This window comes from Pelodiscus sinensis, chromosome 5 (genome assembly GCF_049634645.1).
Source record: "Pelodiscus sinensis isolate JC-2024 chromosome 5, ASM4963464v1, whole genome shotgun sequence".
Lineage (NCBI taxonomy): Eukaryota > Metazoa > Chordata > Testudines > Trionychidae > Pelodiscus > Pelodiscus sinensis.
Genome location: NC_134715.1, coordinates 56477318 through 56504563, shown reverse-complemented (window position 1 = coordinate 56504563; position 27246 = coordinate 56477318). Strand labels below are relative to the sequence as shown.

Below are 27246 nucleotides of genomic sequence, written 5' to 3'. Positions count from 1 at the left end.
AAATGTCCGGTATTTTCTAAATGAGATGCAATGTAGATTGTGATGTAATGTCAAGTGTGTCCGGTATTTTTTTTAAACCATCTGGCAACCCTAATTCTAATCATGTGTTACCCCAAATGTCCAACTGTTTATGTGCAACCCACACACCTAGTGGGTGTGATTCCCTGTCCCATGTAGTCAAGTATCAGAGGGGTAGCTGTGTTAGTTTGAATCTGCAAAAGTGGCGAGGAGTCTTTGCATCTGACGAAGTGGGTCTTTGCCCATGAAAACTTATGCTCCAACACTTTGGTTAGTCTATAAGGTGCCACAGGACTCCTCGCCCCTGTCCCATGTAGTGGCCCTTAGGCCATTTAGAGCAAGAGATAAGAATGAGTAAGCTCAACAGCCTAAGCTGAGTGCTAGCTGGCTTTACAGCTCTCACTGTAGCGGCTGCTGCACTGAAGCTCCAGGGGCCCCAGGTTTGAATCTGTCCTGTATGTGGTTACAGGTGCAAAAAAGCCTCTCCCATGGGCTTAAGGCTCTTTTAACCCATGGCAGCAAATACAACTGAGGGCGTAGGCTTGACTGTGGGTTTTGATTCAGCCCACTTAATTTATAGTGAGAATGAAGGCTATACAAGGCAGGGTGCTATGAATCCTTCAGCACTATCCCACTCCCTCAGCTCCACCTCAGTAGTACTTGGTCTACCTTCTCCTTTCTTCTGCACTGACAGTAACCTACATTGGTTCAGCAGTTTATCCTCATGTTTGGCTGCTCTATTTCTGCTCTGCTTCCACAAGAGAAGCTGGCATCAGCCTTCCGGTGAAGCTATGATATGATACTAGTAAATTGGGGAAACAGAGCCGAAATGCTATCTTTCTGCTTAGTGGACAGTAAAGAAACAGAGGCAGAGCAGTCAGTAGGCTGAGATATGAATCATTTTGTGGTTTGTCTGAATTCTTTAATGACATTCTCATAAAAAAGTTCTTGCTGCCAAATGCTGTTTGCTTTCACTCTCAGAACTGTCCGCATTAATGAGTAATTCCACTTGGAATCTATCTGCATATTGTTCTCATATCACTGCTACAGACAGCAGCTCCATGATAGACAAAAGAAAGGACCCTGCAAATAAATTCATAGAGCATGCCAGGTTTAAAAACCAGGACTGTGGCATAACCCATAACTCCAAAACATGTAGAATTCAGATTCTATTGTGTCAACCAATTCTATGATTTCCCAGCTCAAAAAAAAGGTAGAAGGGAGTTTTTATTCGTCTTTATAGGTAAGTGTATTGACTGAAGAAGTGATTTCTAATGTTCGTGAAAGAAGTGTGGCTCAGAATTTGTTCTGTTTGTGTTAAGAGAGGGAGGGACATTAATAGCTCTGCTAATGCAAGTTTGGAGCTGAAATAGCTTGGTTGGTTGATTACACCAACATGTGACTTCTGGAGACCTCACTTCAAATGCTGCTTTAGGGCCCAGTTCTTCAAACGTGAAGGTAAGTGAGTAGACCTATTGGAGTCTGCTACTCAGACGAGTAAAGTTATTCATATACCTAACTCTTAGAGGATCAGGTCTTAAAATTGTAATTGAAGAGGAGTTGGTGATATTATCCTTATTTCCAGATCACAAAACACTACGAGGTTGCATGAGAATTTGTCTGCTCGTATGAGGATAACTGCATTAGTAAAGGGCATTACAGGAAATGAAGAGCTTCTGAAACACCTTTTAAAGAAGTTTAAACACACTGTCCCTAAATTATCCCTGGTTAAAGTCCACTATAATTAGCCTCTTATTTTAATGAGCAAATGATTACAAATCACTGGTAAAACTTGGAAACCTGAACTTTGCTGAAAAAAACATTGGCATTTCTAATTACTCAGCATTTAGTCTTGTAGTATTTCTCTTTGGGACTGAATTCATGTCACATAAAACAATAAGGTAATCATCATTTCTTAGGGTGCGTCTACACTGCACTGTTTCTCTGGAATAACGGTTGTTATTCCAGAAAAACAATACTAGTGTCCACACAGCAATTGCGTTATTTCAAAAGAAAATTGAAATAATGGAGGGATTTTTCTGATGATGGTAAACCTCATTCCATGAGGAATAATGCCTCTTCCAAAAAAGCTCTTTCTGAAGAAGGGGTGTGTGGATGCTCCACTGCTGCTACGTCAAAATAGCGCCTCACCAGAGCCATTCTAAAATTATTCCTCCTGGGGCTCTACATCGAGATAGCGCATCCACATTAGGGGAGCCTGCCTCAGACCAATTTTCAGGCTTTCCTGTAGTGTGGACACTGTATTTCGAAATAAGCTATTAGCTTTTTCCGAAATAAGCTTGCAGTGTAGACAGACCCTTAGATTATAAAAGCATCAGAGAAAAACATATGAATGAAAGACCTGCATGTCACTCTTAGTCTGCTGATGAGAGACATCAGGTCCTGTAGTACAGTGGTTCCCAACCACCAGGCCGCAGGTGGGTGGCGGGCCGCAAACCCCTGCCTGCCGGGCCATGGGACTCTGCCGGGCCATGACCCTAGCTGCTAGGGAGCCCCACCCATGGAGGAGGTCCGTTCCCTATAAGGTGCGCACCAGCATGCGCACTAAAAATTCTCCTGCCTTTCCATGGTGAGTGGCACTGCAGAATGCTTGAGTGTGCTGCGGCTGGAGCCAGGCCATGGTGAGGCTGTTCCCTCTTGGGCAGCCTCACCATTGCTCTGGTTCCAAGTTCTGGTGGCAGCCATGTACCCAACTGGCAGGGCTGCATGGCAGGTGGCTGCCCCGTGTCATTTCTGTTGCGGGTGGCATGTTTGGGACCAGTGAGCAGAGCCTTCGCAGCCATGAGTATCCCAGCCTTTATCGAGGAGGATCAGGTTAGAGGCCCCAGGAAGCCTCACTGGGGGTATGTCTACACTACAGAGTTTTGTTGGAAAAACAGCTCTTTTTCTGACAAATCCTGAGTTACATCCACACTGCAGTTGTGTTCTTCTGAAAGTAAATCAAAAGAACAGAGGGATTTTTCCAGCATTGGTGTGGAAGCAAGGACTGTGTTAGCCATTTTAGAATTGTTAGGAATGGACCTAACCCTAATCTCGCGAGAACTGTAATGTCACCTTTGCTCTCGCCTTGCTTTAGGAGATAATGATGGAATGCTGACTCTAGTGAGAATCCCGAGATAAGGTGGCGTCTGAAGGGAATTATTATGGAAAGGAGAATAATTGTTTATTGTTATTATATGTAACGGGAAAGTATCTATATTGGTTTTAATTGTTTTGGTTTTTGAAGGTCTGCCTCGCAGTCCCTTCCCTTGCAATTGCTCGTAAAATAAACTGCCTCTGGCTACTTGTTGCTAACAAACTCAGAGTGAGGATCTGTTTTCTTCCACATTGGTAATCCTCTTTCTACGAGGAAGAAGCCTTTCTACGAGAAGAGCTCTTTCAGAAAAAGGCATGTGTGGCCAGGGAAGAGGGAGTTCTTTCAAAAAAAGAGGAAATTGGAAAAAGCACAAGTGCCCTGGTGGCCACTCCATCCAGTAATCACAGTGACATTAAGTGTGGACGCTATCTTTTCAAAAAGCAGATCACTTTTTTGATGCACTTGTGTGTGTGGTTCTTCCGAAAAAATCCTGCAGTCTAGACATAGCCTGGGTGTCTGCGATTGCTACCCCTCCTCTGGCAGGGCCTGGCTTCCCCCACAGATCTCCCCTGCCAGCTCTGGCCTGCACCACCTGTCTGGCCGTTTCCCAATATCCCAGGGTGCCACAGCCAGCAACTGCGGGGCTCCCTGACTCAAACCAGTGGGTGCTGCGGGGGCTTATCCTGCCTGGCAGTTGGGTGTGTGCCGTGAGCCCAAGACACGCACAGGCTGAGTGACCCTGTGCCTCTAGGGCCAACTGTTAATGGCCTGGGGAGGAACTCTCAAGCCACCAGAAACATGCATCCACCCCTGTCATTTGTGCTACAGACACTGCTGATCCCATGCATGTGTCAAGTCTTGGCTCTCGCCAAGCCTGGCAGGGCAGGGATGGGGTCTCTTCTTGGCCATGGAAGAGCAGTTTGCGGCGTGGTGGCAGGGACGTGCAGAGTCCAGCATGGTAGCTTTAGAGCAGCCACGACCCAGGCAGCTGGGAGGCAATGCAGGGCTAGGTGAGGAGGGAAGGGCAGGCACTGGGGGCTCCAGGGCAGGGTTAGTGGAGGTGGAGCTAGTAGTGGGGGGAATTTGGGGACAGGGCTGGCACTGGAGGGCTCTGGGGATAGGGCTAATGGGGGATAGGGCTCCATCGATGGAGCCATGTAGATTAGGCTGATCGGCAAAGGGAAATGAATCCGCGATTTAAATAATCGTGGCTTCATTTAAATGTAAATGGCTGCCATGCTGAGCCGACAATCAGCTGTTTGTCGGCTCAGCACGCTAGTCTGGATGTTCCCACGCCAACCTGAAAACCCTTTATCGACCTCCCCGTTATGCCTCGTAGGAAGGTTTACCGGGGAGGTCGATAAAAGGCTTTCATGTCGACAGGGGAGCGTCCAGACTAGCGCACTGAGCCGACAAACAGCTGATCAGCTGTTTGTCGGCTCAGCGTGGCAGCCATGTAATTTTAAATGAAGCCGCGATTATTTAAATCGCAGCTTCATTTCCCTTTGCCAAACAAACAAATTTACATGGCTCCATCGATGGAGCCATGTAGTTTAGACGTACCCTCAGATACTACAGAAGTACTCAGCTACTATGATAAGAATGTAACACAAGAATGGTCTTACTGGGTCAGAACAGTGGTCCATCTAGCCCAGTATCCTGGGTTCTGACAGTTACAGAGTTAAATGCTTCAGGGGGAATGAACCAAACAGGGTAATTATGGATTGAGTGTTATCCTCCCTACTGCCAGCTTCTGGCATGATGAAATTCTATTCTGTTTTAAATTCTCTAGATAGACTTACTTGACTGTCACATAAAATATATAGAACGCCTACTTCAAGATTTGCTAATGGATTTCTTTATAATGATATTGAGATTTTTTAACTATACCAGTTTAAATCCAGAGTAAATCTGATATAGCTAACATCAGAATCTGGTCACTATTTTCAAGATAATATATCTAATCTGTTGAAGTGGGTGGGACTTTTAGGGTATGTCCGCATTGCACACTTATTTCAAAATAAGCTATTCCGGAATAGTTATTCCAAAGTAGCTTATTTCAATATAGCACATCTACACTGCAGGGAAATCTCAAAATTAGTCCAAGGCAGGCTTCCCTAATGTAGATGTGTTATCTCAATTTAGAGTCCCATGAGGCACTGGGGAGGAATAACCTAGAATGGCCCTGGTGAATGGCTATTTTGAAATAGCAGCAGTAGAGCATACACATATGCCTGATTTCGAAATAGCTATTTCGGAATAGGCGTTATTCCTCATAGAATGAGGTTTACAAACTCGGAATAAGCTGTCCATTATTTCGAAATTATTTTGAAATAACAGAATGGCTGTGTAGACGCTTGCTTAGTTATTTCAGAATAACGGTCGTTATTCCGAAATAACTTTGCTGTGGAGACATACCCTTAAATATATAACTATGGCAGCGTACATTTATGATTCCATTAAAGCATTTCCCATTTTATAACAAAACGCCTCCAAGCCATTTTTCATAAGCTCTCTTTAAATGTTTGGTTTTTTTAAAAAAAAAAAACTTACAAAGGCAGAGTATGAGAGGTCTGAAAGACCCAAAACATAGCTCTAGTTTCACATATAAAGGCTAGAATAATAACTATTTTAAGAAAAAAAATAAGCAAAATATGATACACAATACTTTATTGTCATGACCAAGAAGTCTGTTTGGAAGGAGACAGTCTCTGATCAACAGAGGAGATGGTATCCTACAACGACAGAATAGGTATAACCCAATTCTGAGTGTAAGCATATTTCTACAATGCATAGAGGCTAGACTGCTTTGAGTGTTCTCTCTTTAAAGACAGCCTGACAGGAGAAAGGTCTTTGGATCACACACAGACCCAGTCATATGCATACCAAGGAAAACGCACATAATCAAATTGAGACCGTTTGTTTTTATATCTGTAGAATTTATAGTGATATAAAGTTGACAGTTTCTAGGCTCAGGTCTATCCTCCATATTTTTCCTGGAAGTAACCCATTGTTTTCTCAGCCAGAAAACAGCACTATGGAGACTCTTGGGATATTGAGCAGTGCCCCAAGCCATCTTCCTTGGTAACGAGTAGAGGTGGTATCTGGTCTTCAAATGTGTCTCTATCTAAATAAAATAATCAAGAGTGCCTTCTCTAACCAAAGCCAGTCAAACAAAAGTATGTGGCGTGCAAAGCTGTGCTATCTGATACCTAAGTGCATGCCAGTTTTAATGCATTTCAAATATGATAAAACATTTAATTGAACTATAAACTAAATGTTACATTTGGATGGTGTACTTCCTGCATCCTGAATCTCACCAAAAAGGACATTTTTAACATTTAGCAGCCTTGGTGTAGGCATGAGCAATTTTGTGCATGCAAACACTTGCACATATAGGAAACATTGTCACTCTACAAGAAATTATTCTTACCTTTAAGTTTACTGCCACCATTTTTTGAATCTCTATGCTTAAAGCTACAGTATTGCAGGGGAGGAGGCATGTTTTGTATCTATCCTCAAGAAAACATTTTTGATTTCCTAAATAAAACAGCATCCAACCTGCAGCTCTTGGGGCTCTTAATTGTGGGAAGAGTTTTGTGTTACGTAAGAAAGTTACAGTTGTATCCAATTGCAGACAGAAACTGTACTGAGGAGGAATACTGATAAAGATTGAACTTTTCTAGTCCAGCACCCTTGGGACCTGACCAGTGCTGAAACAGAGAATTTGCCAAACCACAGGAGGTTAATATTGTCTAGTAGCATTACTAACACTTCCACTGCGTATTGGGCTCTTTGAAGACATTTAGGGGTAAACTGGAGCTAAATAACAGCACAGTGAGAGCTAAGACTCTCAGCTGTAAGTAAACTTCATGGGACCATGGGAATCTTGGCCACATCCATGATAAGTGGACATCCAGCTAACTAAAATCATGCTGGACCACGGATGTTGCCAGACCAGAGACTGCTGAACTAGAGAGGTTCAACCTGTAGCTTTATTTCTCTGGAGGAAAGCATGAATAAGCAGCTTAGAAGGTGCTGTGCCGATAAGGGGAGGGAATGAAAGAGTGTAGATCTGGAGCCACAAAATAGGGTGGGAAAGGGCAACAGTCAAACAGCACAGCAATACTTCAGGAGGAGTTAAGGTGCCCACAAAATGCATCTCTAAGAAGAAAGGCAACAACAAAGGTTTGGACCTATGCCAAATGATTTTACTGGGGCATGTGTGAATACTGCAATTCATTTTTAGCATATATGTAGAGCAGCGTTTCCCAAACTATGGGCCATGGGGGAAAAGAATACCGGGCCTCAGTGTGCCTGGTGGTTGCCGGCAGGGCCAGCCTTAGGCCGATTCAACCGATTCAGTCGCATCGGGCCCTGTGCCCCTGAATCCAGAAGTGCCGGCAAGTTACAGAGCCGGGGCCCCTGCTCCACCAATATGTGGAGCTGGGTCTCTCCCCCGGCTCTGCCTGGACTGGGCCCTGGACCCTTCTGCACTTTCAATACATCTAATTTATATCCCTCTGCCAACGGAGGGGTGTAGTTTAGATGTACCCTTAGAGTGCGTTTACACAGCAAGGCTTAATTCGAAATAAGCTATACAAATTGAGCTATGTCAATGGCTTATTTCGAAATAGGGAACATGTACACAGCACTTATTTCGAAATAGAGCATTCTTCCTCCAACTTCCCTTACTTCTCGTACAATGAGGGTTACAGGAGTTGGAGTAAGAAGTCCTCCATCTTGACAGTGTTTCGACATTATTTTGAAATAACTGCCTGCTCTGTAGATGAGGACTAAATTATTTCAAAATAATACTGCTGTGTAGACGTAACCTAAGGTGCCACAGGACAACTTGAGAGTGTAAACTATATAGCTCTCTCTTAAGTAATAAATAGGGGAAGGGGGAGAAATGAGTTGTCTCAGTCCTTGATGCTAGATAGATGCACAATTAGCTCTCTACACTCAGAATTTTCTGGAATTTGGTGTGGTAATTTTGGGCTCGATATATTTCTTGTTGCAGGTCTCAGACTTCATGAGGGCAAGCAGTCAGTGCATGCCATGTGTCCTTTTGGGCTAGGAGAAGCTGAGCCAAGGAGCATAAAGAAGACTGTTTTCACTACTTCTGAAGCATTTTGAAGCAGGTTAGTAATACTGTTAACCTGGCAGTGTTAATTATAGACAGAATAATTTTTTTAATGTAACTGTATACTTTGCATGTTGCTTGATTTTATCCAAGCTGTTTTAGTTAAACTGTCTCAACTTTTATTTAAATGTGATAATGGAGAAAGAGTCAATTATTTTGCTAGTCTCAGTTTTGTATTTTTCTTTTAAGAGTTTTTTTTAAATCTATATACTAAACTGAGCGGGTAATTGGTTAACTGATGTAGCTAACAGCTATTTCAGTAGAGGAGGAAGAGTCTGCATGAATTCTAACTAAAATTTTTCAATAGGCACATGAAGGGAAAATGTTACTTTTAACTCAGTAAACTAGAGAGTATTTGATCATTAAATCTAACAGACTCAGGTGAACTATGGTTAAGACTCTTGAATTTCTTCTTTTTCTGTGGGGACTAGCCTGTTTAGATTTAATTTGTTTATAAATAGTTGAGAATATATGTAACTTATACAGTAGCCATGTTGTCAAATTTAAATTATTTTTCTTATCATAAGATTTTATAGTGTTTGTACTGAAGAATTAAGTTCATTCCTTTTGGGGGGGTTTGGCTTCAGTTGACTCTGCGCAAAGCTTGCTGAAAATCATTAGAATCTGAATTCTGGATCTCCAGTACTTTTCTAAGGGAGCTGGGTTTTTATTAAGACCCTGGAGTAGGGGAATGAAGTAAACTCTAGCCCACCCGAAGGTTATAGTAGCTTGAACACTCACCTCTGAAAACACCCCAAGTTCCTGGTATCCTTTAGGGGAAATAGCTTAATAAATCTCTGAAATAAAACATTCAGAACCTCCACAGCAATCCTTGTTTACACAATCCTAGCAATCCTAGTTTAGTTCCTCAGAACTTATGAACAAACAGGTAGCCTCCTCCCACATGCCCACTTGTGGCCTCAGAAGTCCTGTAAGTGACCCTGTGTCTCAGTTTCCTTTTTGAGTCTCCAAATATACTCGAAAGCAGTGGTCCACAACATTTCAGTGTGCCTGCCAAGTGATCATGGCTGGCCCCACCTCCGGGCGTGCAGAGTGTGGTCAGCCCCACCCCTGGATGCGCAGAGCACGGGTGGCCCCCCCAGCTGAGTGTGCAGCACAGGGGCGGCACCAGGTCCTGGTGTGCAGTGCATGGGTGGCCCTGCCTCATGGTACACGGCACAAGAGTGGCGTCAGCCCCAGGCACGCAGCTCATGGGCGGTGACAGCCCTGCCCCTGGGCGTGCGGCACATGGGATGTTCCAGACCCGGGTGCACGGCATATGGGCAGCCCCCTGCCCTGGGCGCGCAGCGCAGGAGCTGCGCTGGCCCCGGGTGCACCGCACATGGGTGCTGCCAGCTCCTGGGCACGTGTTGTAAGAGTGGTGCTGGCCCCAGGCATGCGGCATATGGGTGGCCCCGCTTCTGGGCACGCGGCGCAGGAGTGGCGCCAGCCCCGGGTGCGTAGTGCATGGGTGGCCCTGGCCCCATGCATGTGTGCGTCCCCGCCCCTGTGTGCCCGGCACATAAGCGGCCTGGCCCCCAGGCGCCTGGCAACCCCAAAAGGTTGGGGACCACTGCTCTAAAGGCTGTACCGAGTTTCAGTAGCCCATCAACATAAACCAGAGCCCCCAGCACGCTTCAGAAAGCACATTCATGGCAGCCACCTAGGAACCATGGATGTTGCCGAACCAGAGAGTCCTGGATAACAGAGGTTCAGCCTGTATTTACATTTCAGCATGAAAGCATTACATTGTTTATGGTATTTCTATTCTCAGTGCTAACATCTTTTGGGTAAAGTCAAAGAAAACTTGAGGCAGATATCAAGCCATATTCATTTTTCTGTCTAATGTTTTATAGTTCCCTCCTTTCTTAATAGTCACCAGTCCTCATTCAATGCTTCTAAATGTACTGTATAGAATTTTTCTATTGATCTGTGTGATATAGATGTTGCAATTCCTTTCCTTTTCCTTATCATGAGAATTAAAACATTCTGCAAGGCATTGCTTCATGGTAAGGTTGACTGTTTTTGTTTTGGGAAAAAAATTATCTTCGGGAAGGCATGTTTGAAAAAGAAAATTAGGTGATACCCACTTTGTAATCTGACAAAGAAAAGGAAATTCATAAACTAAACCAGTTTGGAATGCCAACATTTATATTCTCTTCTCTGTCACAAATTACCAACACTAACAGCTTCCAGATAAAATCACAACAGATGAATTAAGTTCCCTTTTGACATCCAGTGGAGTGTTTGTGAGTATTGAATGTCTAGGTTCTCTATATTACAGGACTAGGCACATATATTCATAAAGTAATCATTTTGGAGAAGACTATGCAATTACAGTCACCAGTTAATATTAACCCACTCTCTGCAATTGGAGCCATGTGTGCATGGGAAATCCCTCCTCCATGCAACAGATTTACCTGCATGTTAGAAGTTAGGGTCATGATGATACAGATTTAGGAATGTGCTTTATTTTCAACTGTCCTGCTTCCTTGAGAGGTTTACAAAGGAACCAAAGGGAGGGCCCAACCCAGGGAGCATAAGAGCAGTTTGGGCACCAGTTCAGACATACAAGCCCTCTGTAATAGAAGACCCAATATTCCCTGAGATTCATGGGTTGTGTGGTCTTAACTATCTACACCCAAAAGCAAGCATTGACAGGGACATTCTACAAGAAGAGTATCCATGGGGTTTCTATTGCTGGTTGTGGCTAATTCCTGTGGAGAGGACAATCTGCCTTAAAGTCTTTAAAATAAAAAAGGCTAAGTGAGGTACAGCTGTAAAAGGTGAGTACGTTTGGTTGCACACTGCAAAAGGCTGCAAAAAGCTCCACACACTTCTTGACAACAAGGATCCTGAATGTAGATTCTGCCTTGTGTGTAATAAGGTACTGTTTCACTTCTTCCACAACACTTAGGTCCTCAGATTTTAATTCTTTATGGGCTTTTATTAATAATTTAAATGGGAAGTAGGCTCCATATGGGAGTGTGTAGTTGTTCACTGCTGGTTATTACAACTATTTTCTCTTTTGACTGCATGATACCCATTAACTTACCCAGCTCAGTTTTATAGTGAAGTCTTACTACAATGGGCCACAAGTCAGCAAAACACGTAAGCATGGGATTAACTCCATTATGGTACAGCATAGCACTTAAGCAGATGCTTCACAAAAAGCATGTTGTTATGGCCCTAAAGTCCATGGGAATTAGAATTTAAAGTTAATAAGGTGGTTAAGGGGCTTGCTGCACACAGAAGACTTGCTGAATTGTAACCATGAGAAGTATTTGAACTCTGTAGCTTGTAATGTTATGATTTTCAAATGGTTTTTGTCCAAAAAGTTCAATAGACAATTGTATAGTGTTTTCAGTATGATATAGTCATTTTGTCATGAATATATAAATGGGAAAGTGTTGTACCAAATAATGCTGGGGAAATTATTCAGAAGTCATTTTAAAGGGCTATGTAACAGAATAGATTAGCATAAACTCTTTAAAGGAGAAATTTGCTGGGTTTTGTGTTTATCTAGTGACTAGCACATTATGGATTCTAGAATTAAACAGTTATTACTAAAAGATAACTTTTTGCTAACACTGCTGACAGCGTAAATGCTGGTTTTAGTATCAACTTCATGTGTCAGTAAAATATAAACCTACTCAAGTTTACACATGGGCCTTAGAGTTAGTGATTAAAAAATAGATAGGTAGGACCAGTTTCACTTTATAGCACTTTTTCAGTTCCTGCCTCCTTTTTGGCTTGAATTCTTTTCCATCAAATATAGAACAAGCAAAATAGTTCTCTGTGAATCAAGCAAGATTACTACACCACTAATTTCTATACTCTTTCTGTGAACTAATATAAAACAAGCATACATACATGTCAGAGCAGAAGTTGTTGACAATTAAGAGTTTGAAGAATGGCATCTGATTTTTTTTGTACAAAATCCCTAAACCTTACTTTGTCATAGTTAAAAATAGCCTGCTTCATGTTCAATTAACTGTTTTTATGCAGTTTTATCCCATTAATAATATATTATTAAAAGCAGACACCTAGCTACTTATATTTTATGATTTTTACATTTCAGTTACTGCTTCTTCAAACACAAGCCATCTGTTGCCCTCCATGTAGCCTTCAGTTAAAAGGAACAAGAACAGGGAGTGCACTAATGAAAGAAATATACACATTGTAGAACCTGTCACTTTGAGGCCATGCCCTCAGTGTTGGCAGAATGAAAACTTTACCATCTTTGTAAATTAATGAGATTTATGAGGGAAAAATGGTGATTTCCTACAGATTGTAACTGCCAAGTTCATGCAAATCCATGAAATCCATGATTGCCAGGAAACAAGAATTATCCCCAAAACCAGTATAAGCCAACGTTCAAAATCTACCATTGGTGGATTCATCATTGTCTCTAAAGACAACCCCTTTCCCATCATTAAAATACCACCATTACTCTGCAAACTTTTATTCATGAAAGTAGTCTCGCATGAATAGCCCAGTGAAATGCTTACGTAAGGAGAATAAGCCAGTAAGCATCACCATAGTCTGATAAGTAAGGCACTGGACTGAGAATCAGGAGCCTATGCTTTTTCCTCTCTCTTCCCTTCCATAAAATGGCAATAACAGTGGTGCCAAGCCCTAGCATTCAAAAATCATGAGGCAGTCTTAAAATAATTGGACTTCAAAGAATAGATTTGGTGGGGGATTTTAAAAATGTTTGCCTTCTTGTACTTAGGCCTTTAAGCTATCCTAACTTCATAGTTTTTCAAGCTTTTTACTTGTAGTCAGAAAAATCTAGAATCTTGCTTTAAAAAACCCGGAGATTCCTCTCTAATCAAACACTTTCAGGAGTAGAGAAATCAGAGATCTTGAGTTGACCACAGTCCCCTTAGTTATATTATTAACCTGTGTGTTGGAGATAGGCCACCCACCTCCAGCAGTCTGGTAGTGGGCCCTAGCTACTGGGAGGTTGGAGGCATTTAGTCATTCTGCACTGATCTGGCTTTAGCACAAGGTAGGTTCCAAAAAAACCACACATAGCCCAGAAGATGCTGCTATTGAGGGCTGCAAAAATGTTCCAATGCCCTAGGTACAATGACTGTACTGTCTACAAAACATGAGCCACACACTTCCCAACCCCCATCCCAAAGGGCAGTGGTATAAGGAGTCAGGATGGGATGACTCTGCCAGCAATAGGGTGTATGTCTCTCTCTCTCTCTTTCCCTCCCTCTGTCAGGCAAACAGTCTCAGCTCTTGAGCTAATTACTGCACAGCCTTCCCGTGACAGCACCTACAAAACTGCTGCCTCCATTCTCCTGCTGTTTCTGCTCCCAAGGTTTGTACCTTCTGACCTTAGCACTCTGCTTCCTTTTTTCCATGTTTTTGGCATTGTGGAGCTCTCTAGTGGGTGGATGCTTTCCTTCCCCCTCAGATGAGCTGGAGAGGAGAAACCCAGTAATGAGGCTGTGAGTTCATTACAGCAATACTGAAATTCCTTTGTAAAGCCTTTGCGATTTCCAGCTGAAAAGCATTTATTTAAGGGCAAAGTAGTATTAAAGGGGTTGTGGAACTGGATCACATTGTTCGATCAGGCAGTGTTTTCCCTAACATTATTGTAATCCTTATACTTTTAAAAAACAGTTTCACATAAGGGTTTCATTACTCACTATTCATCATACTTAAGGAGGCATTTTTCCATCAAATTAAGCCAGAGAGAATGAACAGGTAGAAACGAGGTCAGGAACAATATTGTCTAAAACCATCAGGCTCCATTCATTCTTGGTGTAATTCTTTTGAAGTCAGAATACCTCTACAGATGCATTTAACTCATTGTGCTTTACATTATACCATTTGGAATACACATTGCCTATAAAAGCTTTTTACAAATAAACATGTTAGCATGTGGAAAGTTATCCTTAATAGAGTGTGTAAAGGGTCTTGGCACAGAAAAGGTGTCTGATAAAGTGCATTCCAAACCAAAGCTCCAAATTAAGTATTTAAGAATGTCTTCCAATGGGGGGGCGGGAGGGGGGGGAGAGAAAAAACCAAACAGTTGGCAAAAGCACAGATGAAACGTGAAACAGTACATTGGGCTGCCAAAGTCTCCAAGAATCCTCTCATGTACAATATACTAAACCCACAAAATAAAAGGCAATCATAAATTATAGTTGCAGATGTTGGTGGACTCCGGGGTTAATTTTAAGCCTGTTAAAACTTTGAAGACTATGTGCCTGATTATCAACATTCTTTAAGTGGTGTTGCAGTTTGTCAGGGCTTCAAAACTCTTGTCAGCTGAGCACTTTCCAACTTCAGCCTATGAACTTGTTGCCCTTTGCCCATTACACTTTCATGGCTCTGTCAACGGAGCTATGTAAACTAGTTTACTCGACATAGTCAATGAAGCAGGGATTTAAATAATCCCCGCTTCATTAAAATAAAAATGGCCGCCGCGCTGTGCCAACAATCAGCTGATCCGGCACAGCGCAGCAGTCTAGACACGGATCGGTCAACAAGGGAAGCCTTTGTTGACCGCTCCTGAAAACCACATTTCACGAGGCATAAGGGAGCGGTTGACAAAGGCTTCCCTTGTCGACTGATCCGCATCTACACTGCCGCGCTGTGCCGGATCAGCTGATTGTCGGCACAGCGTGGCGGCCATTTTTATTTTAATGAAGAGGGGATTATTTAAATCCCTGCTTCATTGACTATGTTAGGTAAACTAGTTTACATGGCTCTGTCGAAGGAGTCATGTAGTCTAGACATACCCTCAGTGAAAAAATTCCATACCAAAACCACAAATCAGACCAGACCAGGGAGCCAACAGATGAATCCAGACTAGTTCAAAAGCAAAAATGGAGGGTCTGACAGAGTTATTGAGACCATAAAGTATCACAGATTTGAGAACAACATCAATGCCTCAAGATCTCATATTTTCATTAAGATTGTTTGAGCATAGATACAATGCCAACTTATTTCCCAGAGGTAGAACTTCCCCAAAAGGGCCAAGGTTCTGGTAGGGATGGCAGCATAGGGAATGTACATTGCTCTTGCTCTGTGTATTTAAAGAATTCTTATCTCCAGAGCTGTCAACATGGCACCTAACCCAATGCTGTGATATGGTGTGCCATGATACTTCAACTCTTAGGCTATGTCTTCAGTAAACAGAAGATAGACGCTGCTGTGATCAATCTTTCAGAATTCAATTTAGCGAGTCATAACTAGACTCACTAAATTGAACTCAGAGGGTGCCCCACCAACATCCTGTATTTCTGCTTCTCCAAGGAGTAAGGGAAGCCAATGGGAGCGTTTGCTCCTGTTGACCTGCCTCTATGGGGACGGAGGGAAACTCAAAACAAAGTACATTGACTCTAGCTACATAATTAACATAGCTGTAGTTGTGTATCTTTATTCAGTGTTCCCTTTTAGTGTAGACCTGAACTTAGCCTCCTTTTTCAGTGTTGAGCAGTCACCTCTCTGTACAATTGGGACTTCAGAGTCTCTAGAGAGAAACTTTGAAGAGGGAAAATGACCAAAACTCTTTATTATTACACGTTTACATTCTGAAAAAATGATATAGATGGGGGAGGGAGGAAATCATGTGAGGGTCCACAAATAGATCCTTCCTGGTCACAATTATGTATTTTACTAAATGAAATTCTTTGCCCTGTTTTATGCAGGAGGTCACACTACTTCATTAATGGACCTTTCTGACCATCTATGGAAGTTAGTAGCGCTTTTAGTAGTAGATATAGTCAACCAGATTCTCGGCATATGTACCTTTATGTAGTTCAGTTGAGCTATGCTGATTCATACGAGTTGAGACTCTACCTCACTATAACTTGATGGCTGACTGAAGGTCCATACCCCAATCCTGGAGAAAAGGACTATTTTGTAATAGAAATACGGTTTTTCTAAAATCTACCCACACAGTTGGAAAAGGATAAGACAAATCTATTTCCCTTGCTGGTCCTAGTTCTTGGAATACTTTGCTGTTTGAATATGTTAATCTTTTATATGCATCTAAAATAGTCTGTGATACATGGGGTGACTTGTTTAAAGCCAAGATGATAAAGGAAAGAGTGTGTCTGTCAAGAGATTCTTAAATATTGAATGGAAATTTCCTGATAAAATCCTGAAGCATGACAGTATGGTCCAACATACTCTAAACTATGCTAAATCCAATAAATCAGATTATATTGTCTCTAGTGGCTTCTACTCTGTCTTTAAATATATTACCTACTCCTCATGAATCCATTCCACTCAATAACTAGCTCAATCGTCTGTCCCTAGGCCCGTTTTAATTTGAACAATATATTGCCTTTGCAGTATAAAGAGAAGCTGTAGGAGAGAAAAACTGTAGGAAGAAGTTAGGCCTGTTTACAAATGAATCTCCTGTGGCAGCTAACTCAGACGTGCAGGATAGATGCTTATTCTGAACAGCCAGCATCCCAAACACAACCAGGATTGTAAATCCTTTCAAAATTCAATGTGCTGGGGGTAGACTTGTTCCCCAAAATGTTAAAGGTTTGTGATATAGCCTGTTCCATCTAAGCCATTTAGATAGCTTATTTATTTTCAATCACTGCAGACTAGTAAAAAGTCTTGAATTTCAAATTACAAAGGAAAGATTATGCCCCTGAAGAGCCTTGCTTTGAGACGTTAATATCTGGTACAGCCTGCATACTGCTTACTGACCCCAGCCCTGTAATCCTCACATAGTCAGAACACTGATGGGCCTTCATTGGAGTTCTGGGTGTAAACACATTATAGTATGTGATCCAAGATGAGATTAACTGTCATCCTCTTGTTAACTCTTCTAGTAGGATCAGGAGAGCTGGACAAAAAGAAGGCACCAGAGAAATAATCTGGGGCTGTTTTTGATATTTTATAGTGTGGAGACTGCAAATAGACCATCCCCCTCACTAAGTGAAGGCTGGTTTATAAAGTATCTTAGATATAGATTCACAAGCTGAAGGATCAGAGTCTGAGCCAACGCTGCTGCTTTCCCCCAGAGAAAACAGCAAATGGCTCTGTGTCTAGCATTATAAAACATCTGGTAATGCTATCGTGAGGGAGACTGCGAAGGATACAATTTAACAGAGCTGCTGGGATTTTCTTTTTTATTACATTCATTTTCATGAATCATAATAATAAAAAGTTGGAGTTTATGCAGTTTAGTTAATGCTTTTGGAATTTTATTAATCAATGTCTCACCATTCATACAGAAGTGACACCTTTTAAAACCAGTGGAGAGGAACATTTCCAATCAAACGAAAATCTTTAAAACTCACATTACATGTATTTTTAAACAAATCCCTCAGGGAGATAGGTGTGAACTCTGAATTATCCTAATTATCTTTAAGCCAGAGATCAAGGCCAAAATGCAAAGTCAGCCTAGGCTCCTGCAGCTGATTGTTGAAGGTGCTAGAACAGCAATAAAACAGTGACTGTGTGCAGCAGACCTTTTTAGTGTCCTATGTCTAGGTCAGTCTTAAGTGCCACAAACAAGCATGTCAATGTAATAGCAAACAGAAGTGGGAAAATGTCACAGGGCTTTTTAGATACTGGACTAAACAAAAACTGTTTTGGTGAAAAGAGAATAGAAACCAAGCACTTTCAAATTTGACCAAGTTTAGTGTCCAGCAAGTGCATTTTCTTTATTTGAGACTAAAGCACTATCCATTTCAATGTAGTAGCCTCTGTGCAGAACTCAAGCCCTGCATTAATATGTGACTCCCTATCCCAGTCCCTAGGTCAAATAGCTGGGATGAACACTAGCATTTCAGTAGAGAGCTAGGGACACCTGAGAAGGCAGCACGTTGAATGAGAAAGCTTGCTCTGTTGTCTCCCCAATTCCAATAGCAATAAATGAATACTAGTACTTGAGATGCTGGGAAATAGGCCACTATTCCCCCCATTCTAAAAAGGGAAACTGAAGCACAGGGAGATCCCAGGTCATATGCTGAGTCAATGGCAGAGACTGGAAAGCACGCCAGGAATCCTGGTCAAGGAACCTGTGAGAAAGGGAAGAGAATGGAGGAGAAAGGCTTGTCTAGCCACTCAGATGCTCGGCAAGTAGTATTAACTAGCTGAGAAGAAATGCAGAAGGGAACCCTATTCTTGCCCTTCGGATGCATGGTATTTCAGCTATCAGGAATGAGAGTGTGAGGGCAGAGGCTCCCTCTCTAGACAAAAGAAGCTTTGCAGCTATGTTAATTATGGTTATTGCACTTTTGCACATGAAATTAATTCACAAACATATTACAAAAAATCAGTCCCCATGGTTTCTAATTCATCCCCTGCTCATCTCCTTCCAAGATGGCAAAGGCATTTACTTACCAGTTTCTTTGTTTCTATTTTTTGCTGTTCCTGCCGCCTGCTAAGGTAGGCTCATGGATCAGGAGAAAGCACCGCTTCTGATTGCTGATGGTTGGAGTTGGGTGGTTCTTGAGGGGTGATGTGTTCTTAGTGTTTGTTGGAGATTAACACTGCTGCTGTCTGCCCTTTCAACCTGCACAGGGATTTTAGGTTATGAGAAAACTCCGTGAAATTACCAGAGTTAGCATATGACCCTTTCAAAAAAAGGGCAATGCATAAGGGCACTAAGTGGAGTTTAAAAAGATGGTCTATGGGTGTTGGGTGGGAAGGGAAGCAAAGTTTAATGATCCTTCACTCGTCAAAAGGAGCTGAACTGTCCCAGAAAACGCTAAAGTTATGGGGGTCCTTACTCTTTGGTGCACAATGGTGGCTAAATAACTCAAGGTCCTTGTTAGATCAGACCACCACATTGAACACACTTTTCAACCACAGAGCTTACAAAGGAACCATTAAGATGGAGTGAGCGTGAACGCAACAACACTACAGCTAGAGGCAGTTGTATAAAAGTACTTACAAATACATACATTTCATGATAGATGGGGAAAGTTGTTGTCACCAAAATCTGCTGAAATCAACTCTAGAGCTAGTCATAATGGAAAAACAATATTTGCAGATAAATTTACAAATAGGTTTGAAGAGAGATGTCAGATAAATAACTTGCAGTGAATAGTTTAACCCTGCCATCATAAATAAAAAATAGATAGCTCCTGATCCCAGCTGTTTTCCTTGCTGCCTCACTGAAATTCACATAAGGCTTTTCAAAAAGCTCCAGGATGCTGATGCTACTGCAACAACAACAACAACAACATTTACTGTGTGATTCACAGCCCTTTCCATCTTAGGATCCCAACTTACTCACCACCAGCTGAGTTAGCGTCTCAACACTTGGCTCTGGTGTACACTAGGGAGTTATTTCGAAATAAGCCCCCTTATATCAAACTTATAAGTGGAGTGTCTACTTTACTATGCCCATTATTTCAAAATAACAGGCTAATTATTTCACAATCTGCACTCCTGTTTTCCTTCAGGAATAACGCTAATTTTGAAATAGTGAAAGTGTGGACACTCCGGTGCTGATAATTTGTAATAGTTGGCCTCAGGAGGCCTCTCACAGCTGCAGCTCTGACCACTCTGACCACACATGGCATCTCCACTGCTCCCCTCCTGTGAAGCTTAAAACTCCCAGCAGCAGGAGAAGGGCTTCTTGTATGTGGCCAGCTTTGCAAGCCCAGTGCGAGACAGCAGTCAACGAGGGAGCCATGAGCGACTCCAAAACTCCCTCAGAACCTCCCGTGGCTGCCAGCACTCCTGCTGCTCCCTCGGCTGCCACTGGCCAGGAATGCAGGAGAGCTCTGGCCTGGACTGGTGCAGAGATACTGGACCGCATTGAGATCTAGGGGAGGAGACCAACCTCCAGGGTACCAGATGGAGGAATGTGAAGGTCTACAGCTGGATCACTGCCATCCTGGGAAACAAAGATCACACCTGGACACTGCACAAGATCCACATGAAAATAAAAAAGCTCCGACACAGGGGCCAGGGAGCAGAGTGGATGCTCTGGGGTGGCACCACACACCTGCCAGTACTTCAACCTGCTGGATGCCATTGTGAGGGGGGAGCGGTCACCTCTCCCCTTCCCTCTCTCATTGTGGAGTCCAGTCAGGACACGCCCAGCATCAGCCTCCAGTAGGGCAGGGTGGTGGAGGACGAGGAGGAATAGGAAAAGGCCAGCCAGGTGACCATGGCTGCCAGCCAGGACCTACTCATCATCTTGGAACCAGTCTCCCTCTCCCAGGATGTCTCCCAGGCTTTGGAAAAACCTGGGGGAAGGCTCTTCAGGCAAGTTCTATAACTTTTCTTATCTACACGCGGGGGAGCAGGTGACAGGCTGCAAGTGGCTGCACATTCGTCTCTCTGTCTACTCAGCCAGGGGTTCACACAACAGCTTGTTCATGTGTCTACACATAGAGTGCCAGTCCAAAGCACTCAGCTCCATGAAACCCCTCAATTCTTCTCACAAGATTCCTGGAGAGGCCTTACTCTGGACTCCGTAGTAGGACACCTTCCCATGACAAGCCACCACTAAGTAGTCATGGAACCACACAGCAGTGCCGCACACGGCACAGGGTCATGCCCATACTCAGGCAGCATCCACTTCTGGTCAAGCGCAGTGATGCGGAGGAGACCGATCCTGTGAATGGGAACCTGATGGGGGTAGGAAGAGGAGGGGAACCCAGTAGCACTGTCTCCAGCAAGTGGCATCTGTCACTCACATACATCTCCCCCAACACCTCTCTCGCATCCTCCAACGGGCAGGGATAGACATTTTCTGTCTGTGAGACATTGCCAGTGTCAGATCCGGTGTGTGCAGGATACAGAAGAAAGCCAGGCCAGCCCATCCACTCTGCCTGCCCACAGGGTCCTGGCCTGGCCAGCACCTTCCCATGCCTGCTTGTTCCCAGGACGTGGATGTTGCGATGCTCCCCTGGGATGACTGTATCCCTGCTGAAAAGTGCCCACTCTGTAGGCAACATATGGCTTTGCTCAAAGCACACTGAGACCTTCGGTGTCGACTCAGAGATTGGGGCTAGGCTTCATACACAGTGGGTATGTCTAGACTACATGGCTCCATCGATAGAGCCATGTAGATGAGTTTACTAGACATAGGAAAATGAAGTGGCAATTTAAATAATTGCCGCTTCATTTACAACAAAATGGTCACCGCGCTGTGCCAATCAGCTGTTTGGCGGCACAGTGGGGGAATCTGGACGCGCCGCGGTCGACTAGGGAAGCCTTCATCAACCGCTCTGGTAAACCTCATTTCACGAGGCATACCAGAACGGTCGACAAAGGCTTCCCTTGTTGACTGCGGCACATCCAGACTGCCCCGCTGTGCCGCCAAACAGCTGATTGGCACAACGCGGCGGCTATTTTGATGTAAATGAAGCAGCGATTATTTAAATCACTGCTTCATTTTCCTATGTCTAGTAAACTCATCTACATGGCTCATCTACGTTGACAGAGCCATGTAGTCTAGACATACCCAGTGTCTCCTGGGGATGACTGCCCTTGTTGCTTTTCTTCACAGCTGGGCCAGCTGCGAGCTTGGCGTATCCTCCACCTCCTATGCCATCTGCACAATTTCATGGGAGGAAACATACCTGCAAAGACCTGATGTGGGAGCAGATGGCTGCAGTCCCTTGTCCAGGGACTTGAGGAAGAATGCCAGGAGCCTGCTGCCAACTGGGAGGAGCACTGAGTTGACCAGGAACAATGGAAGGCTGCCTGGGACCAGCTGGTAAGCTAGCCTGACACCTTGTGCTTCTCCCTAATCTTCTCATTCATCCCGCAAGTGTGCTCCATGCTGCATCAGCATACAAGGTTGGTGCAACTGATGACATAGGTCCCCTGATCATCATAGTAAATTAGAAACACCTTCCTTGATCTTTTGTATTAATGTTTATGCATGGAATTTCAGCAGTGAACACCTGAATTACTAGTATACAAGCACATGGGCCATTCTGCAGTCCACACTGTGAAAACACCTGTAGGGGTTTTCTATGGATGCCAGTTAAATCCACTTGGACCTAGCCTCCACTGCCAAAGTGTCTCCATCAGGCATTCTGAGGTAGATGTTGGGAATGCACACTCCTCAGTGGGCACAGAGCTGCTGTAGTCTTTGTCATTCATTTTTCCCACTCCATGATGACCAATTCACACTGGCCACACTTCATGATCTGAACCAACTCTAGCATTGGAGGAGTCTCTCAGCAGATAGAGTCACTCTCCTGATGGTGGTTTACTGATTATGTTATAGAGTTGTTTATAGAACAAATTCTCCTCTTCAGAAATGGAGGAGTGTTAGAGCATCGATACTGATGACATTGGCCTGCAGTAGATATTCTTGGTGATATAAACACATGCTGATGTTGAACAGGACAGTTGACCTTTGATGCTAATTGTTTTTAAACTGCAAAAGCTCTGCTCTTGTTTCCGTTGTCCACAACAAACAACAACAACAAATGTAGAGAGCCTCTGTTAGCTAGTCTGGTTCCAGAACAAATGGACATGTCTGTGTTAGACTTCTCCAGCTCTCTGTAAATCATAGCAGACGTTCTAGTCATTGATTTCCTCTTCGGCCATTTAATGCAGGAATGTTGTCCTCACATTCGAAACATGTTTAAAGAGAGCATATTCAACTGGGCAATGAAAATAAGAAGGCAAATGCCTGCCTTAGGATCAAAGCACCCCTCTCTCAGTAATACTTATCAGATTCAAAGGCCGAGATACCAAGTTATTTGGAACACAGAACAGTTGCAGGCGCTGCCTGGAGAAAGAGCAGAGTTCGCTGCCAGCCAATTAATATTTTCAGACTGGGTTCAGGGTTTTCTTCCCTAGTCTTTGTTCAGCAATGAACTAGCTGCAGCAGAACCACACTCAGATTACTCCTTTGTGGATTTTTTTAAATTTCAATGGGTATTTGGAAAACCTCATGTACAATACCCTATGTGAGCTGTAAATTCGGTACAGTAACAAGAACCACACAAGAAGACCAGGTCACCTATGGAATACATATTAACTTTGCAGGTATAGACAAGCACACAGTTATTTTAATGAGAACTCTTTTGGGACAATGGTAATGGAACATGCAGTCTTTCACTTCTAGGTTACTGCTAGTCCTGTCCAGGTTACTAGGGCAGTTTACAAGGTATTGGCCAATGACAATTTGATTCTGGAGGAAAGGAGTTTGTGGTCTCCATCCAGTTTCCTCTTCACTTGGGAAAAAACTAGTCAGAACTGGCATCCATCACATAAATGAATCAGGTCCAGCTCTCTTGTGCCGGAACACAAGTGTGGGGCAGCATCCTGGGGCCATAAAAGATCAGGGAGAATGAGAGGGAGGAGACCTAGTGAGGTGCAGTCTGTGGATGTTGGGGCATATGAGAGCTGCCTGGGGGTCAGGCAACTGGAGATTGTCTTCTGGGGAAAGCTGCAGAGAGCAGAAGGAAGGTGGTAGCATGCTTCAAGAGCCATAGCCAGTACCAGAAGGGTAAAGAGGCGTTTCCTGCCAAAGAACCGAGAGCCGAAAAAATGAGAAAGGATTGAAGGCTGATAATAGCAGAGAGTTGACACCAAAAATCCAGAGAGGGCTGGATCCAGCTGGAGCATGGTATGGGATGCTAGGTTGGTTGTTGACAGATCACTGGGACTTCTGTTTTTAAGGCTTAGGTGCACACAATTCATAATAAGTGAAACCCCAAGGGCTATTGTTGTATTCAAAGATGGTTACAACTATTTTGGAGATTTCTGAATGGGGAAACTGAGGCAGGACACGTGCTGCAGTCTGCTGCAGGGGGGCATTCCTGACAGGGTCCCTACAAGACAGCACCCTTATTGACAGTCAATAAAAGAAGTGATTTAGGATAAAATAGGCTTGACGTCTAAAATATTTTCTGATCTTTTGATATTGTGGGCCCCATTCTAAGATGAGGCACATTCAAAAGATGCTGTCTAATTGAGAATCAGTATCTCTGTTTTGTAAAAGTTATGTGAATGCATAAACAGGGACTTCCTACAGCCTAATAAACCAGAACTGCTTGCGCCTTGACTGGCCAAAAGGCTAATAACAGATGCTAATAAATTACCTCTAAACTGTTTAAATTCTCCGCCCCCTCTTTCTAATGGCATCAACTATGGCTGTCTTTATGCCAGTTTCAGAAGCAGACTGCACTCTTACTCAGAGGCCTCATGCAGAAGCATAATTAGGAGAGGCCTCACTCTCTCATACACAACAGCCCAGCTATTCTTTTTTGAATGCTGGCCGCAGGCCAGCCCATGGGGTGGTGGCAGGGGGCTGACAGGCATGCACATGAGAGCAAAGATACACAGTTGGCATCTTCTTCACATTTCACTGAAGCCAAATCAGAACTTCCAATGGGATTAATTTACACTGGTAGTGTCGCTTATTGCATAATTAACTCTCACATTTCCAGACCTGCGACTACTTCTCTAACCTTCAGGTGAAGCCATAGAGCTAAAGCATTTACTATGTTACCAAGGAAGAATGGATGTCCAAAAAGTAAATGCAGAGGGCTTTTTTAGATTCCTGAACATGGTAAGATCATGTCTTCAATCCTTAAGAAAGGAAACACCATTTTCTAAAGGGGATATGATCTCTGGAAGTCCATTTTGCTTATTGTTTGCTACAAACTTATCAACAATCATTCATTTAACTCCATAGGACACCTCCTCCATGAGAGTTAATGTACTGGAGCTAGCCCAGCTTACATCAGATGAAGACCTGGCACTAGGTTTTTAACTAAATTACTTGAGAAACTAACTTTAAAGTCAAAAAGCACAAGTATCTCCCCCTCACGCGCACACACACAAGGATGAGAGCCTAAGAAAGCATGTCAAATATGCCAGTTGTCTTGCAACATACCCAGACATGTAAACAGAATAGATCCTTTAATGACTCTGTAAATTTTTCTTTATACAAAACCAAAGCATGATATGAAAGAAGGTCTTGAAGAGTTTCATTGTTCCTGAATGATTAGTTTTAAGATACAGATTAGCTTTACTAGTCAATAACTTTTTTCCCCTATTAATAGGCAGCAATTGTTTCCTAGACAAGGGGCAAATCTTCAGGTGTGTTAAAAGCTGCCAACACACCTGAAGTACAATCACAGCATATCTGAGAATAAAGACCACGTTCTCCCATTTTTTGTACTAAGAAGAGATTGCAGGCATGAAATGTCCCTTTTCTCCCATGCAGCAGGATTTTCAGAATAGATGGAGATAATTTAGAGAGACGTGCCTTTTTTTCTTTGTTTGGATTTAAATATCACATTTTCTTTATGTCCTCTGAAATAACAATTTATTCCATGGATTCCATACAGACTTGTAGCAGAAACCACCACCACCACTTGATCAGGACTCAGTGTATGTTCGCATGGATTTAGCCTAAACTTACACTTCATACTTCTGCAAACAGCCAAGACTGCTGTAGATAACTGGATGGTAGTTTCATGTCTGTAAAAGCTGCCATTTAAAGCAATATATATTTTGATGACTTTCTGACAGCTCAATTTTTTTAAAAAAATATAATAAACCAAAGAAAATTCTTCGCGTCCAACAGCAAGATATTGGATCTCAAACTTGCTGGCATCTGCTTTTGAATGGGACAGAGAAATATCTTCTCCTTTAACATTTCCATTGATCTATAAAGCAGAAACAGCTGCTGGATGTGTCACAGGCTGTCTCTTGACTATTTACAGCAGGAGGGGAGCCTGTGATTAATAAGCTCTATTCCTCCTCTACCATAGATGTCACTGCGATTAATGCAAAGAACAATGAGAAAATTCACAGGACACATACTAATTCAGCCAGAAAATAAAAAACAAACATGGGAAAAAGTGTCTTTGAAAAGATTGTCAACAACTTTCAGAGTAGTAATAGGTTCCTGTTCGTGCAGCAATAAAGCCATTGGACGAACTATTCAGGACAACCCTTGGCCTTACTCACAAATATCATAAGAACCATTTTAACCATTCTGTGGTTATGTGCGTACTTGACAGTAGGATTGGGACCTTGTTTTGTAATTGTCTATCCAGAGGACAATGATTGGATTTTTAGTTGCTTTCAAGTTACGGTAATTTATATTGGATTTTATATGCTCAATATATCTGTATCAGGAGTTTCACTTTCCTCCTTTTGAAGTATGGTATGGTGGCAAGGCACTCTTATCTTGCAGCTCCAGTGATAAGTCTAATCACAGGTGGCAGAGGAAGGCAACTATTCGTGACTGATATGAGCAACAATTGACCATAGGCTGAGATATTAAAGGACCCCACCAATTAAATCTGGTATCCCCCATGTTCTTAAAGACACAAGCAGTATTGTTTTGATATTCAGACAACTTTTAATAAGAAATGTTGATGAAATTTCAAAGGGAAAAATCTAGCTTCCCATCACTCTCAAAATGCTCCTGTTAATAACTGTCAATTCAGATGATATTGTCTACTCCATTACAAGACTGGAAACAAATCCTTTAACAAGTCTAATCACAAATACTATTTCATGCATATCAAAGACATCCAATTAAATAATGTATATTAGCTTCCTTCTGAGAGGCCCAAAGTGTCCTGACAGTGCTAACCAATTGAGACTCATCACATACTTATTTGATAAGTAGCTCATCTTCCCTCATTTCTAAAATGGGAAAACAGAGGAGTCTAAGATGGTATGACCTTTATAACATACAGTAGTTGCCATTTAAGACAAGGTAACTAAACTGGAATCGAAGGCGCTACACCATCTGAGGACCTAACCCAGTCTGTCTCTCTTTTCCTATGACCTGATCCTTCCCATTTCTTAAGGCAATGGCTACTACAAACATGAAGAAATATTGCAGTACAGATTCAACCTCTGTTGTCCAACTTCCATAATCCAGCAACATGTATGGTCCAGCATTCCTATGACTGCTCCCAGGCTGGAGCACTCATAGGGGAAAGCTAGGGGCCCCATGCTCAGCAACTCCTCCCCCGTTCTCCTAGAGCACCACTAATGGCACATGTGTGTTGTTCAAGCTCCGGAGAAAGAGGAATAG

The 27246-nt window shown here is 42.9% G+C and overlaps 1 long non-coding RNA gene across 1 annotated transcript in view; it reads right to left on the bottom strand.

Annotated features, from left to right (window-relative positions):
- Positions 1–27246, bottom strand: part of LOC142829603 (uncharacterized) — a 301783-nt gene that overhangs the window by 128785 nt on the left and 145752 nt on the right. The window lies entirely within an intron of this gene.